At 36.8% G+C, this 13,469-nt stretch overlaps 1 protein-coding gene across 13 annotated transcripts in view; it reads right to left on the bottom strand.

Annotated features, from left to right (window-relative positions):
* Positions 1–13,469, bottom strand: part of LOC101738416 (uncharacterized) — a 178,837-nt gene that overhangs the window by 69,434 nt on the left and 95,934 nt on the right. For 4 of the 13 annotated variants that reach the window (XM_038013669.2, XM_062671250.1, XM_062671249.1 and 1 more), the window contains one exon: positions 2,519–2,595. The exons of the other annotated variants lie outside the window; for them this stretch is intronic. The gene's annotated coding sequence lies outside the window, so the exon portion shown is untranslated. The remainder of the gene's footprint in view (positions 1–2,518; positions 2,596–13,469) is intronic. 13 annotated transcript variants of the gene reach the window in all.

Here is a 13,469-nt window from a genome sequence, read left to right as displayed (position 1 = left end):
ATTATGTTTGTTAATTTTTACAAAAATAATAATTATAATCATGATTTCTTAAAACCTATAAACCTACCTATAGAAATAATATACGTATAGAAAAAGGTTCAAATTTTTTTCAGTTGTTTTCTAAAACGGTTATCCTACTCAAACTACACCTACGTCTACATATCTATCTATATAGATGTCTATCTATCTACCTATCCTACTCAACACGACCGGTTTACCGGTAGAAATTGTCAATGGTACTTAAACCATTGGCAATTTATGTAGCCAGATAAAGCATTTAAAAAAAACTGTTAATTATGTTGAAGAAACTGAACGTCTCCTCCATTAGGCCACTGTTGATTTTAGAGAACATTTGTGGATACTGTACCGGAATCAGACAAATCATTCAAATACAAACGCTCCTAACTTACACCACACATGAAGTCTTCTCCGGACACTACTAATGCTATAGTTTGAAAGTTCGTGCCGTTTCATGCCGTATAGGCAATGGAGTTTCTTGCTTAATGTTGACTTTACTTATGCATTACGAGACTATAATACTCACTATCATTCTAGTGGACTACTTCGATGAACTGAGACACTATAATCAAAATTTCCGGTACTTGTTAGAACGGTTTTGCAACTGTTTTCCAATATGAAAACTGTTCCCAAAATACCGCGCTAGCTTTGGATAACTCAGTCGAATGCAACGTCATCACGCGTGACGTCATATGGGGTTAAAATGTACTCAAGCAATTAATACCACGTGGACTACATAACGATTAGCCGCATTTCGAGTTTTGATTGGCCTTTGGATTATTATCAAAAGTTATTTTACGGAACGCGATCACATCATGTTCTGACTGGTTCGATCGCAATTAAACCATAAACAAGTACAAAAGTCTACACCATGTTTGGTGACGTTAATAATTAGTAAGGAACGTCAATATTTTCATGTTACTGCTAACAAATATTGGTAGCACCTCTTGAGAGACTGCACGGGTAGGCAACAACACCCTGGCTATTTCTGCCGTGAAGCAATAATTCGTTTCGGTCTGAAGGGTGGGGCAGACGTTGTAACTATAGACCTTAGAACTTATATCTCCAGGTGGGCTGTGGTCTCGTCCATCCAACTAAACAATAATTTTTTTTTTCTAATTCATAGTGTTTTTTTTTTCTTTCGCGATCTACCGTGATGTTCAGCTTTCGTGAATCGCTAACGTGTTTTTTTTTGTTAATCTGACAACCCCAATACTTATGGATCCGTCAAGCGCTTCGTACAGACGGTTTTGTTCACGTAAATAATAGTCCATTGTTGGAAACCCTAGTTAACTATCAGAGCATGAGAACTGAGCGCATTCGTGGATGTGTCTAAATGAATGAATTAAAATATTCGTTGCGTAATTTTGTTTGAGATAGTGCGTATAATTAAATAAACGATAGGCTTGTTTATTACGTGCTAGAAATGAAATTTAATAATTATTTTAAGACAACTCCTGTAGACATTTAGAACCCATATAGAAACCTCTACAATGTTTTTTGTTTTATCCATGGTGCAGTGTCATGTTATATGATCTATATATTAATACGTGAAGCAAAAACTTTGTATCCCTTTTTACGAAAATTGCGCGGACGGAGGAGTATGACATTTTCCACACTTATAGAGAATATAGAGAAGAAGTGCACAACGCTAATATTTTTCGAAAATAATGCATAAAAGATACATTAAATCAATAAATAAAACATTACACACACTACATACCATGTATTTGACGCACACACGCATGCATACTATTTATTGTCAAACTTTTGTTCTTGACGTCTGTGGTCAAATTGAGAATAGATTAAATATTGTTTGCCTTTATTAATATTTTTTTATAGAGTAGCCTTGGCGAAATTTGTGTTTATAGAAGTATAAAATACAATCATAATAGTGTACAAACTTACACTTCCAATTAATTATAGTCGAATTTCGACTACGGCGGGGCCTCTAGTTTATATTAAATTATCATTTAAATAGACATATAGCAATATCTTCTTCTTCTTCTATGTCTCCACCTTATCCCACTAGGTGGGGTCGGCACAGCGATTTTTTTCTATTCCATTCTCTTCTATCAGCCGTCATCACAACACTCACTCCTCTGTCTCTCATACATTCCATACATCTAATCACATGCATCTCCTCTCTACGCATCACATGTCCATACCACACTAACTGTCCGCTCTTTAATTTGTCAATCACCAGAGCTACTACCTTTAGCAATATCTATACTAATATATAAATCTACGGTGTTTTTACTGATGTTCCCTTACAACTACTGAACCATGCATCCGATTGACTTGAAACTTGGTATCCGTGTAGCAAATACATGTACTTAATGGATAGGCTAATATTTATATGAGTGTTGAACTCCCTAATAATAATGACAATAAATAATAATTTTAATTTTAAATGACCAGCGAAGCGGGCGAGTACGGCTAGTAAACTCATACAATTAGGGTTTATTGACCTTGCTGGGTAGTATATATAATAAAGTACCTTTTAATGAAGATCTTAAAGCGGCAAAAGGTGCTGGTCGCCTCATTGACCAATCAACATAGACACCCCATTCTCACCTGAAACAAAACAGAAATTGTATTAATTTGAATTTGTTCAACATAAATTGGTACTTATTAAATTCCTATTTTAAATACATGTAAAAACAAAGAGTACACAAACGAAGGCTTTGGTTTAAGCCATATACAGTTTTGACGATAGCCAAAAACTCTATGGTCGACTACCAATTTGTTTTATATGGGTACCATCTCGCGGTCCTAATTAAAGTGGTTATCGAAGCCCACAGATATCACAATGTGAATGAAGCCTTGAAGAATGATGTCGGAGTTGACCAATTAGACTGACTTACAATGAGACTGCTTAAAATTGCACTTGGTCATATTCTATAATCGAAGGGACAGACGGGGCTACACATTTTGTATTTTTTTTTTTTATTTCATTCCGCAAGCAGCAGTCGCAGACGTCCGCCATGCCAGGCTCAGAGCCAAGTCGCTGTCTACAGCTAAGTACACTCCGCAAACTTAGTTTGAAGTAGGACATGTCATAGCGCTTGGGAAACAGCTTGGAGAGGAGTTCATTTTACAGTCGGGCGTTACGTAGAAGAAAAGATCTCTGGGAACCCCCGTTGAATGACCGCAGTGGTCCTAATTGTTATGGACAGATCTATTTTTTTCTCGTTTGCTTGGTAATGCGCGAAACAAAGTCGCGATTCCACTTTCCTCATTATAATAATCTGATCATTTCGCGTATCGAAAAACCATTGACATTTCGACGGTTTCAAAAATAGAACCAATAAATTGCGTGGCTTCACACAATGACATAAACCTTTTTATTTCTGTGCTGACATCGCGTGATGTGTTCGGTGGAATATTGAAAAATCATCAAAACCAATGTACTTTATCTGCATTAATACAAGGTGTAAAATCAAGTGGCAGATATTTAAAAAAAAAAGTGAAACTTTATTTGGTACTCTTAAAATCAGTTAACGACCACAGTATTCAAAGCATATTTACAAGCTACTGAATTTTGTGAATCATGATAATTTTCAGAGTTGTAAAACAAATATTTTATTGAAGTGGGAGCAGCACTAAAGTTTTCTTTATTTATTCGATAAGCAATTGGACGTTCTACAAATTTTCATCTTTGTTTTCTTTTGCTTTTAAAAACGTTCTTTTTTCTTTACTTAATAGTTGGTAATCTAAGGGCTACTCCAACTACGCACAGACTGGTAGGCGAGCTCAAGGGGCGTAACCTGAGGAAACTTCCTAACACTAGCCCTAGCCCTATCAAGAGCAGTGCTTCACTGAATCTACCACCGGATCGAAATCTCGACCCACTGCGAAAATCCGGCGAGAAACCCAGTTGTATCTATGGATTAGGTCACACGTTGAAATCTTCGTCGAAAAAAAGCGTCCGAATTTCAAATTCGCTGCTAAAAACAAAAGGACCAATACAATAAAAGAACAACACGAAAAATGCAACCTAAATTCCGCCTCAACACTTCAAACAGTGTTCACCCAGACTTGTCGCTGTAAGAAGAAAGCTACGATCAAGATGAGCGATCTAAAGGCGCCAACATCCGACCGACCCACATGCGGTCGGCTTGCGTAATGCGGACAGCGAGCAGTGCACGCCCCAAAATTTGAAATTGAATTTGGAACATTCGAACAATTGCTCCGATTATAGTAGAAAGTAAAACAATAAATTATTTTATCTATTATAAACAATAAATTATTTTATTGTTTTACTTTCTACTATAATCGGAGCAATTGTTCGAATGTTCCAAATTCAATTTCAAATTTTGGGGCGTGCACTGCTCGCTGTCCGCATTACGCAAGCCGACCGCATGTGGGTCGGTCGGATGTTGGCGCCTTTAGATCGCTCATCTTGATCGTCGCGAATCCAAAAGCAAATTGTAATGATGATTTATTATCGAAATTTAATTCGTATGTGACGGTAATTGGAAACTCGGTCAAGGTATTTTTCGTCTTATAAACCTGTGATCTTTTCTCGATACAGATTTTTGTTTGTTGTTGTATGATATAAAAGAGTTCCTATCCGATCGCGACGAACCCCCCCTCTCGCTCTCGGTGCTTTTATGACCCTCAAGCACCGGTCAGCGTCCTCGTCGAAGTCATCGATTCGACGAGCGAACTAACCCATAGATACAGCCCACTGAGTTTCTCGCCGGATCTTCTCAGCGGGTCGCGATTCCGATCCGGTGGTAGATTCTGCGAAGCACGGCTCTTGCTAGGGTTCGTGTTAGCAACGTCATCAGGTTTGAGCCCCATGAGCTCACCTACTAGTTAAGGCGACGCTAATATAGCCTCTCAAGGCTATCAGCTTAGGTAGGAAAAAAAATAGGTAGGTGACACGAGAGTATATTCGAAAAATCATCTTCATACAACAAACTAGAGCTAGTGTTAACAAATTATCTCAGGTTGAGCCCGTGAGCTCAACTACCCGTCCGGACGTAACTGCAATAGCCTCTTAAGCTACCAGCGAATAGTTTGGGATAAGAAAGAGTTCACACGTGTTTACCAAATCCCTAAGACAATGCAAATGTACGATGCGACTATAAATAGCTGTCGAATGCCGAATAAAAAATTCATAAGTCTTACATTAAGATATGTTAATTTCAAAATGCCTTAACATTACACACACCACATACCATGTATTTAACGCACACACGCATGCATACTATTTATTGTCAAACTTTTGTTCTTGACGTCTGTTGTCAAATTGAAAATAGATTAAATATTGTTTGTCTTTGTTAATATTTTTTATAGTGTCGTCTTGGCAAAATTTGTGATTACAGAAGTATTAAATACAATCATAATAGTGTACAAACTTGCAATTCCAATTAATTATAGTCGAATTTCGACTACTGCGGGACCACTAGTATTAGGAAATCGATGAACACAAACATTCACATCCTTTATGTTTCCGCTCGTGACTTCTTACTTTCGAATTTGATTTTCACAACACGATCCGAGTATTTAGATCTTAGTGAAAGTTTTCATTGCGTACATAAAATCTGGTGTTTATCGATTATATTATAAAACTAATCTGATTGTAATTGAAAACTAATAGAGGCAGGTACAATTGCATCCACACCCAATCTAAACACAACAATAATAAGTCGTCGTGGCCTAAAGGATAAAACATCCGGTGCATTCGTATCTAGCGATGCACCGATGTTCGAATCCCGCAAGCGGGTACCAATTTTTCTAATGAATTACATACTTAACAAATGTTCACGATTGACTTCCACGGTGAAGGAATAATATCGTGTAAATATATAATTTGCGTTATCACTGGTGGTAAGACGCCTAGTGAGTCCGCACGAGTAGGTAACACCACTCTGCCTATTTCTGCCGTGAAGCAGCAATGCCTTTCAGTTTGAAGGGTGAGGCAGCCGTTGTAACTATACTTGAGACTTTAGAACTTATATCTCAAGGTGGGTGGCGCATTTACGTTGTAGATGTCTATGGGCTCCAGTAACCTCTTAACACCAGGTGGGCTGTGAGCTCGTCCACCCATATAAGCAATAACAAGAAAAGAGAAAAAAAAATATTTATTTTTATTTTTAAACTACGTATAATATTATATTTACCATACACAGTAAGTCCAGAAGCAAGTTAGTATCTCTACTAAAGCAGAACAGCTAAGCCGATGTCGCCGCTAAGAACTCTGATCAAAACACCACTTCAACAAAGACATCGTGTCTATTTGAAAAAAGGCTTAACTGATCGAGGACTAGATAGAAGACAAGCTCTTGGACCATCTACAATTAGATGATTACTGGACCAATTTAAAATAACAATGTGACGGCACCTCGTGACATAAGTTCATAGTACTTCGAAGGGGAATACTGACTGCTTCGCGATTCTTCTTCATTCTCAATACTTGACTCCGAAGCGTTTATTTATAGAAAAATATTGATCCTTCAGTTTCACCCCAACTTAATAGGAAAAAATTTCAAAATAGGACAAGGGTTGTGTCTCCAGTCTAGTAAATGTATAAAGTTTAGATATTTCATTATTTTTGAAATTAAATATTCCATTTTAGCTACGCTACTCAAATAACAAACAAATGACGTACATACAACCTCATGTTTAGTACATTTTAAAAGACATAAAACCCGCAACAAGACATGACAATTATCGCCAAAGATTTCTATGTTCCCATTGCTTTCACTATAAAATTTACGGTGTTTGCATGCCGTCCGTCGCCATTGTTCTATGGTGCGTGAACTGTAAATGGAATCTTTGTATCGGTACAGTGTAGAGAAATCAGTGTGTTAGAATGACCACTTTTACAACTGGTAGATGTTGTGGAAGAAACGTCCAACGAACTTAAGATTGAACAGAAGAAGCGTAGTGTATCAGTACTACCCTCGCATTCTTGTTTAAGAGTACAACTAATTAGGACTAGGAATCTCTGAAAGAATCTTGACAACCAGACAAATGAAAGTACTCTGCCAGATATTGTTCCAACATCAGCATTACCTAAGACAAAGAGCCAAGCGAAAAAAAAATACGGACGTAACGATGAGTTATCAACAAAAAAGTATTTAAGTACTGCAGTTTTGACATTCATTGACACAGTTTAGCTAGTGGAAATTAAATTGTTTGAATTAAAGTACTCGAAATTGGTTTTGAATTTACTGTTGCAATTTTCAAAGTCTTATAGCATACGCACAACAGTACATCGAGGAGTGTTTCTTTTAGATGGTGGGCTATACTAATAGTAGCTTCCTGAGGTTCTTAACAGTAAGTAACTGTATGGCTATCTTCAGTATTGGTTAAGAACAAGAAAAACACCTTCAGCTGGACGAATTTTCGTCAATACACAATCCTGTGTGTGATATAGTGATTACACCTGATCCCGAATGCCTGTATATGCCTGTTTTTTTTTAAATGGATATAATTTTCCGAAATGTTTTTTTGTATTACTGCTTTCTTTACACTATGCTATTGTTGAATAGAAAAACTTCTCTCGTTTACGTGTTAATAGTGTACTGCTTTTCTTTGTGTAAGTTGTGTAAATCCTATTTGTGTGGATGCTGTTCTATTGAATAGTAAACGTAATAATGTTAATGACGCTTTCGATGTAGACCACTCTCTAGAAGGTTCGAATTTAGTGTTGTGCTCTAAGCAGCGATACGAAATGCTAATGAGATTAGCGTATATTATTACCTAATTCAATTTTATCTATTTGATTAGCGTTGGACACGGGCTAATGTCCTTGTAGCCTATTTTATGTAAATCGGGTACCAGAGACTATGAATACGAAGGAAAAGGTGGCAGTTATTTTTGGACTTATTTAAATTTAGATCATAGTCATCTTTAAATATTTTTACATATTATTTGGTTCATATAAAACATAATAAATTAGTGGTTCTATGGTCCAAAAAACTGATTCTACCATTAAAAACCTGAAAATCAACTGTTTCATAAATTTCTAAAAAGCAAGAAGCATCCACCAAAGTGAATACTCAAAAATAAACCACGCAAAACTACCAACAATTCAATAAAAGATACAATAGAATTCTGCCAACACCGAAAAAGAACAAAGATAACGTATTGTGAGCTGCTATTACTCTATTTAATGCATCGATGGACAGGAAAACTTTCGTTTTACTCACATCCGGAGTTTGTCTCAAAATTACTGGTATTCTGACCGTAATCTGTGTAATGTTGAAATATTTTCCTTATTCGGTAACCTGTTTTGTGGATTCTAATTATGAGATCAGGTCGGGTGCACAATTATCTTGCGGCGTAACTTTATATGCGTAGATGGTCAAGCTCGTCTCTCAGGCAGCAAAAGGAAATTTCCCGCGCACTTTAAGACTTTAAATAAGGAGTATCAATGATTTTCAGTTTAGTTCCATCAAATGCAACCTACCTGTAACCTAGGATCCCTTTCACACCTTGTTTAGGCACTTAATCGCGCACTTAATACCAAATAATAACTATGGATACACTGTGGAGCAAGATTTTATTGATAAACCACTACTATTTGACTGCTACTCGAAAATCGACCATAACAACTAAAGATATAAATTAATTTTACGTTTTCTTCATTTCTAAAAGTGCTAAAAAACGAAGTTCCTTTTAATTTTATTTATTTTCATTGATAACCCTAAAGTTTGTAAATATATACTTAATGAAAAGGAAAATCGGTTGAGAAACTCTAAGTGACTATGATAGTCAATCGAATTTTGCATCTAAACTCTGATAACAACCTCCAGCAGACAGCTCAATACATGCATTCAATATTATAGAACAAAAGAAAGAAGATAATTATTATTGTTGACACAGAACATTCCAACTAATGCCTCAATATAATATCCACGTCTGTTAAATCATATAACTAAGACTCCACAATAGTAATTGATGCAGCAACTATAATTATTCAAAAATAGAAAATTTTAAAATGGGGTGTGCACGCTCATCCACAGGTAGACCTTTAATCAAATCATAAACTATTAAACTATTAGTACCCGTAATGATCTCGAACACGATCCCGTTATTGAATGAAATCAACGAAGACTTTAGAATTTCAAGTTCCGTAATGGATTTAAGCGTTCCACAAATCGTTTTGAATGGTGTATCATTAGGCATCACGCCCATAGAAACCGAATCTGGCACCGACCGCTCTGAGGCAGATAGAAGATGTAAGATAGAGGCTGGATTGCTAAACTTTATTGGTTTCTGGGCTGCGATTTGAAATACAACCGTTTGTAAATTTGGTTCCTTTTTAAAAGCCAATTTATATGATATACAACATAATCGAAAATAACCATAAAACAACGTAGGTTTGATCACAGGTGAGAGTTTATTGCCTTTTGTATGCATATCAGAATACAGTCCATCTCACGGTGGCTAATCACCGTCAGTCAGAGACAGCAACAACGACAAGGGAACAGCCAAGACGCTGCCTACCGCTAAATACTCTCCGCAAAGCCTGGTCTGAAAGAGGACATTTTAGTTTAGTGCTCAGGAAGAAATAGACTCGTAGAAGGAAGTTAATTCCAGAGCCGGATGGTGATCGCGTAAGTGATCGACGTCGTTTCCTGGTAGTATGGATGATAGAAACGAAATAACAGAATTATCCGAGACAATTCCTCAGAGCACTCCGCACGATTAACAAATGACGAAGCATTACATATTCTAATATTTTTGAATGAGCACTATTTGAAGAAGACGGCGACGTATTCAGAAAATAAAGAAACAAGACTCAATCCTTATCAAAGTTTGACCAAAACGTACGGCTTAAAAAAACTCCTTTTTCACGTTTCTTGGACCAAACAAAGAAATCGGGGTCGACCAACAAAGCCCATCATTGTCTGAGAAACGTAAATTGTTGCATTTAGCAGAGGAAGCGTTACAGTTCAATAATAATCTGTACTACTTTGCCTTCGAGTGTTCGTTCTCCGACAGCTATGATTTCCAATCTATTGTTTGATACGGAAAAGCATATTGCATATTGCAGTTTGATTTCGAACCTTGCGAAGGCCACAATAGGCTCAAAATTATTCACTGTTTGTTCAATTTAAACTATTTTTACGGTTTAATACCGCGGTGGTTTTTTTTCTCATATTATTATTTTGGTTCTTTCGAATGCTTTATAATGCTCTTGGTCACGAACGACTAGGATTTTATTTGTGGACATTTGAATATTGACATTTGAAACAATAAACACGGAATTAAAGCGTAAAATTTGTTTTAATTTTGTCTGAAAACTGAAGAACATACGATAGTACTTGGATAGTTTCGTTTTTTTCGCAATTTTATTATTTTATTTTTATTTATTTCACTCTACTAAATTATATAAAGCTGACGCCGATAAAACCCGCTCTCCGCTCACGCTTATGATGCCAATGGAACACACATTTGTTTTTCATTTACGACAAATATTCTTCCCTTTGTGTGTGGTTTTTATTAGCTACTAAGCTTTGCGCTTGTTTGTTTGTATGTAACGGAATATTTGAGCATCATATCATCTAATTGTAGATGGTCCAAGAGCTTGTCTTCTATCTAGTCCTCGATCAGTTAAGCCTTTTTTCAAATAGACACGATGTCTTTGTTGAAGTGGTGTTTTGATCAGAGTTCTTAGCGGCGACATCGGCTTAGCTGTTCTGCTTTAGTAGAGATACTAACTTGCTTCTGGACTTACTGTGTATGGTAAATATAATATTATACGTAGTTTAAAAATAAAAATAAATATTTTTTTTTCTCTTTTCTTGTTATTGCTTAGATGTGTGGACGAGCTCACAGCCCACCTGGTGTTAAGTGGTGGTGGATGGCCCATAGACATCTACAACTAAATGCGCTACCCCCTTTGAGATATAAGTTCTAAGGTCTCAAGTATAGTTACAACGGCTGCTCCACCCTGCAAACCGAAACGCATTACTGCTTCACGGCAGAAATAGACGGGGTGGTGGCACCTACCCGTGCGGACTCACAAGAGATCCTACCACCAGTAAAGGACCTCAAGATGTTCGTTAAACTTGAAAAATTTTACACGCATCAAGGACCGATAACAATACAATAATTTTACAATTTCGCTCTAATATCCTGATCAAAATAAAAAGCTTTCTTCTTTCTTATCCTGTTAATTCTGAAATTCAGTGTTAATATTTCTATTTACTTGTATCTGTTTTAGGTTTCAAATTAAATGTAGATATTATTCAATAACTATTGGCTGATTCTCAATTATCACTTGGAACTGTATCGTCTAAAATAAACTGTTTTTCTGAATACGTATATTCATCGCCCCCACTGTTTACTTCGTGAGATATATTGTTTACATACAGACCGTTGTACCAATAGCAAATGTTATTAAATATTTATTGTTGACTTAAGACGCATTCTTTAAAGCAATTCTTGGCGAGTGCATACCGCATTAGTGACAAGAAAGCCGTCGCATTCCGGTTTGGTAAATTAAAAAAAAAAACTAAGACGACATAATTACGTACTTAATGATTCAAAAATTGACAGTGGCCGGTTCTTTTTACGTTAGTTCTGTGGCGACAAGCCTACGACGCCGTTAGTCGTGCTAAATGTATAAAACGACCCAGTTCCTCATTTTAAAATTTCAATAGATCTACTTACTGACAAACGCCTGGAAGCGATCAGAGAAATCTGATCTGAATCTGAATTTCTGAGACGACTCTTGTACTACACGATCTATTTATTGCTTTTAGTAATGAGATCCCCCGTAGTACTTTTTGGTTTTCAACCTGTTAGTGCTTATTTTCACATATTTTGCAGAAATCGCTAAGGGTTTTTTTAAAAAGCAATTTTTAAAATATTTAAGCTATTGCATAGCTTTCTATCGCGGGCCTTGAGCGCGGCGACTGAATCAAGAAATTCCGTAACGAAAATAACCTGACACCCCCACTACGCCTACTATGTAGCTCGCGTTCAACACATTCACACGTTGCGCTTGTGTAGTGTTTGTGAATAAGCGCGCGGCGTGACGACGTACTGCATGCAAATCATGAAAAGTCTGCCCATCTCTCCCTCGCGCGGTCTAGGTTATGAGTGTGAAGGGGACAGTTAATGTTTTGCTTTTGTTAATGTTTATAAATATAGCGTGGTCTTATTTTATTGTTGTTTTAATATTAAATTATTATTGTCGATTTATAATTGCATAAGTTGATAAAAAATGCAATGCAATTGCTTTACCGCGGCAGTCTCCGAGTGCCACACGTGTTTTTTTTTATTAACAAAATAGTACATTGTGCACCAAGGGAGAAAAGTTGGACGAGGTCTCTTGGAAAATAACAGTAGTAAATACTATTCATTGACAAAAAATAATGTACCAAAAGTATTAAGAATGAATTTCACAATAAATAAAAAGATTAATTGAGTATAATTATTTAAGTTACAATTGTCCGACTGATCAAGACAAATTGCATGACTGGTTCGCGGCAGATATAGGCAATGCGGTACCTTCCCGTGCGAACTAAGAATACGCCTAAATGAACTAAGAATACGCCTAAGAATATGACTAAAAAAAACGAGCATCAAGGCCGCATGACCATCGGCTTTCGAAAAATAGCAAAAAATAAATTCACACGAATCGCATCCAATAATTCGTTCGGATCGTTCAATATGGAACCGGTTAGACCGAACTCCGTATGATTCCCCGTAAAAGTTTCACTATACATTTATAACGCCAATTATAGTTTCACTTTCAAAACAATATTTGACCTCCGCGAGTTTCGTGTACTTAAACTAAACGATAAGTAGACAACAATAGTAAATATTTAATAAGTAACGCGCCTCAGGGATTTGATTCTAAACGACCCAGCGCCGTCATCGCTCAGTAAGATATTACGGTACATACATATATACCTAATACATAATTTATCACTAGTTTTTTTTTTTGTATATTGCTTATATGGGTGAACGAGCTCACAGCCCACCTGGTGTTAAGTGGTTACTGGGCCCATAGACATTTATAACGTAAATGCGCCACCCACCTTGAGATGTAAGTTCTAAGGTCTCAGTATAGTTACGACTGCCCCACCCTTCAAGGCGAAACGCATTACTGCTTCACCGCAGAAATAGGCGGGATGGTGATACCTACCTGTGAGGACTCACAAGAGGTCCTACCACCAGTATTTACGCAAATTATAATTTTGCGGGTTTGATTTTTATTACACGATGCTATTCCTTCATCGTGGAAGTAAATCGTAAACATTTGTTAAGTACGTATTTCATTAGAAAAATTGGTGCCCGCCTGCGGGATTCGAACCCGTGCGGACTCACAAGAGGTCCTACCATTAGTAAACGTTGCTGTTCATTCCTCGGCGATTCGCTTAGTCGCATTTCAGTGATGCTGTTCTAAGCAGACAAACTCCCTGGAGGAGAATTGATTCCGGAGACCTTATAATTCAGTTCCAATAAACACCTAC

The sequence above is a fragment of the Bombyx mori genome, chromosome 11 (assembly GCF_030269925.1).
Source record: "Bombyx mori chromosome 11, ASM3026992v2".
Taxonomy (NCBI): domain Eukaryota; kingdom Metazoa; phylum Arthropoda; class Insecta; order Lepidoptera; family Bombycidae; genus Bombyx; species Bombyx mori.
This window is presented reverse-complemented; position numbering and strand designations above follow the sequence as displayed.